Raw genomic sequence first — 4,429 nt, forward strand, 5'->3', positions numbered from 1 at the left:
AGAGAAGAGAAGAGAAGAGAAGAGAAGAGAAGAGAAGAGAAGAGAAGAGGTTATTTTGTGAGGCGATATGGATATGCTAATTAGCTTGACTGTGTTGATCATTTTACAGTGTATACATACATCAAAACATCCAGTTGTATAAATTAAACATATACAATTTTTGTCAATTACAGCTCAGTAAAGATTTTTTTTTTAAATGAATGACCCCTATGTTCATAGCAGCATTATTTACATTAGCCAAGATATGGAAGCAGCCCAAGTGTCCAACCATTGATGAATGGATAAAGATTATATATATATATATATCTGTGTATATATGAATATTATTCAACCATAAAAAAGAATGAAATCTTGCCATTTGCAAAGACATGAATGGAGCTAGAGAGTTTAACACTAAGTGAAAAAAGTCAGTCAGAGAAAGGGAAATACCATATGATTTCTCTCATATGTGCAATTTAAGAAACCAAACAAGCAAGCAAAGGCAAAAAATAAGAGAGAGAGGGAAAGAGACAAAGAAACAGAGAACATTAATTATAGAGAATAATGTGACCAGAGGGAGGTGGGTGAGGGGATGAATTAAAAAGGTGATGGGAGGGGCGTCTGGGTGGCTCAGAGGTTAAGCCTTAAGCCTCTGTCTTTGGCTCAGGGTGTGGTCCCAGGGTCCTGGGATCCAGCCCTGCATCAGGCTCCCTGCTCGGCGGGAAGCCTGCTTCTCCCTCTCCCACTCCCCCTGCTTGTGTTCCCTCTCTCGCTGTCTCTCTCTGTCAAATACATAAATAAAATCTTAAAAAAAAAAAAGGTGATGGGAATGGTGTTGTGTGGAAGTGTTGAATTACTATATTGTACACCTGAAACTAACACTACATTGTATGTTAACTAACTGGAGTTCAAATAAAAATTTAAAAAACAAAAAACAAAACAAACAAAGAATGAATGAAACCTGCCTTTACAGGTTCAGCCTCAAGGCCAAAGATTAACTTTTCAGTTATTTATTCCTACACAAAATACAACCACCAAACTGAGGGGCTTAAATAGCAATATATTATTATAAAAACCAAACTTGAAACCTCGCTTAACAGTGTAGATAAAATACAGCTTGCAATTATACTTTTGTTGCTTATGATAATTCTGGAATATTTTACACTTTCTGGAGGAAAGTGTAAACAAAAATAAGAAAACTTCCTGAGTTATTCTATTAAAGTCTGCCCTGTTGAGATTTGATCACTGTTCTGTAATAGGTATCATCACTGAAAGCAGCTGACCTTTTGGGAATGTAGACCATTTGTATTTTCACGTGCCCATGATATTAATTTAGCACACAATCGCCTCGATTCTAAATGTTCAGGTTGGACATCTAAGACAGTCCATGACATATGTCTTCCCTGAATAAATAGGCACCAGGCCAAGGTAAATTTAATGGTATTTCACTTCTTACTCAAAAGGGTATTTACCATCTTTTCTATTTGTACAGCTTTTTCAAGTCAGTCATCCTGCCTCAAAACATTAAAGACAATCAGAAATATATAGGATGGTAGAATGATTAACTTTTATATCCTTTTATCGTTAGATGTGCAACAAAAGCATTGTTTACTTTCCACATTAAAATTCCAGAGGTGTTTGGAATAGTGTACCTACCTAAACACTCCTTTAAATATATATATATGTATATATATAATTTGTTTATTTGAGAGAGAGAGAGCACAAGCAGGGGCAGGAACAGAGGGAGAAGCAGACTTCCCGCTGAGCAAGGAGCCTGAGTCAGGGCTCCATCCCAGGACCCTGAGATCATGGCCTGAGCCTAAGGCAGACACTTAAGTGACAGAGCCATGGAGGAGCCCCAAAGATTTCATGTATGTATGTATTTATTTATTTATTTAGAGAGTGTGTGTATGAGCAGTGGGGAGGGGTGAGGAGAGCGGCAGAGGGAGAGGGAGAGAGAGAATCCCAAGCAGACTCCAGGCTGAACATGGAGCCTGACTCAGGGCTCCATCCCACAACCCTGAGCTGAAATCAAAAGTCAGACGCTTAACCGACTGAGCCACCCAAGCACCCCCTAAACACTCCTTAAACACTGAATCCTGCAGATCAGAAACTGTATGGCCAAAAGTCCTAAAGGATAGGCCAAATCCCCAAATTACTTTCAGAGTGAGCTCCATGATTTGTTCTTTGATTCAAACTTTCCTCATCTGTAGAAGACTTCATCAGAGTTTTATGAGGTTAAAATAAGACTGTAAAAAACTCTTTGCCTCTCAGATGCAGAAAACTTATTTTTGAACAGAGGGACTATGTCTGACCACCCCTTCCCTGATCGTTCTAGTTCTTCTGGCAAGTAATCGATGCCCTGCCTGTCATAACTGGTATTTGTTGAGACAAATGAATCCACGTATGCATAAATAAGCAAATGAACGAATGTATTTAATGAGGAATTTGGTAAGCCATCCCTTGCCAAAAAAATTACTTCTAGAATATACGAGGCATTTAACTTGGAAGTTTGAGCAGATGCCAAGTGATATAAGACAGATGCTTTGAGTGATAGCTGAACTTTCTCTTGGCCTCTTAGCATGCTGCTTCTCTCTTTTTCCTGGCAATAAACCTTTCCACTATCCTTTGGAGAGCTGCCCATCTCCATTCCACTGTATCCTGTACCCTGGCCACAGAGGTAGGCATGTGACCCAGCCAAGGAAATCAGATTTGAATCTGGAGCTGAGGCACATGGAAGAAAAAGGCAGCTGAGGCTGAATCATCTGGTGGGGGTGCTCGGGGGCTACTCCCTAAATTCTTACTGCTGAGGGCCCTAGAGCTGCCCTACTCATTTCCACTCATTAATGTAATTCTCTGGCTTATCTCAGTTCCTGTTGCTTGCAATAAGTTGATCCTATCATATAGTGCAATAAAACAACATAATTTGTTTATTAAGATAACACATATGCATAAGAGAGTAGTAAATACATAAATCTACATATAAAATGTATGATATATGCACCAAATGAATTTTTTAAAATTATTATTCCACTGAAGTATATTTTACAATGGAAATCATAAAAGATTCAATCTTTAATCACTTTTCTTCCCAGCTCTCTCTCTCTCTCTCTCTCTCATTTCTAAGGTCCAATTAGTCTAAGTCTCTAATTGCTCTCTTGCTCAATAGGGTCCCTGACTTGGGGGATTAATACCCAAAGGAAGAGAAAGTTATTTAAAATCTTCTACATTTAGTAATGATTGCAATTCCTCGAGTCAGAGAGGAGTCTGTGAGGGAGTTAAAGCGCATTTAGATTTGTGACATTCTATTTGAAAGTGACTGAAAAGAGAAGAATTCAGGATATCCACCTGCAGACTATAAGCAGATGGGGATTTAGCAGAGGAGGGCTCCTTCCTTCACTGGAGAAGGAAAGGGAAGCAGCATTCAGTAGCGCCAGCCAGTTACATCCCCTGTTTGCCATGTAAGTGCCCAAAGCTTGCCCTTCACTTCTCTTATTTTGGCTCTCACTCCCCTCATAATCACCAAAAAAATAAATAAATAAAAAGTAGATGGATGGATTGATTGATAGATCGATACATAAAGGGCTTAGGCAATAGCATTCATGAGTTGATCTATAATTTAAGGATCTCACTGTATTGGAAAAGTTGAAACAAGTTGAAAAAGATATCAGAATTTTTTAAAATATGGAAATTGGACAGGAGCCTCTACTACCCCTGTGCCTTCTGCTGCCATAAGATCAGGCCAGTACTTAGCTTGGGTCTGGTTAGACAATTATAGACTCTAGAGACTGAAGTGGAGACTACCTGTTATTCATTGTACTAAATTCAGGAAAATGGAGGCTACTGGTTACTTGCGTGCACAAAATCCAGAGCACATGGACCCTGTTAATGTAATCTTGTGTTCACGAAGAGCTATCTGGGACCCTTCTTCTGGATAGTTTCCCATTGTTGACCCCATACCTAGGGAGGCAATCCAGGAAAGAGTCTGTATCTTTTGTACGTATGGCTTATAGGATCATAAGTGGTTTTTGGAGAGTTAATGTGACCAAATTGTCTTAGACAAATACAAGAAACTTGGCTGGGACCTTGTTTGTAACAAAGACATTGAGTCTTCATATTTATCCTTTTAGAATCACAAAGCAGCGCTAGGAATCGCTGCAATTTAGTAGAGTACATGAAGAATGGAAGATAGGAGACTGGTCACGTAGGGCTTCTTGGTGAGATGGTAATAAGGGGCATCTGTAAGTAGAAACTGCACCTGCAGAGAGATGCCCAGAATGGAGAGAAGCAAGCAGATGAAGACACTTCTATCAGGAAGCACTACTCTGTAAACCTCTAGGTCGTCTGGCTCCTTTTCCATTTCACTGGCTTAAACACAGTTAATTTACATACATATTAAATTTAACCACAGATTTCTTTCCACAGACACCCAAGAGTTGATTCTTCCCTA

Source organism: Ursus maritimus, unplaced genomic scaffold (genome assembly GCF_017311325.1).
Source record: "Ursus maritimus isolate PB19 unplaced genomic scaffold, ASM1731132v1 scaffold_16, whole genome shotgun sequence".
Lineage (NCBI taxonomy): Eukaryota > Metazoa > Chordata > Mammalia > Carnivora > Ursidae > Ursus > Ursus maritimus.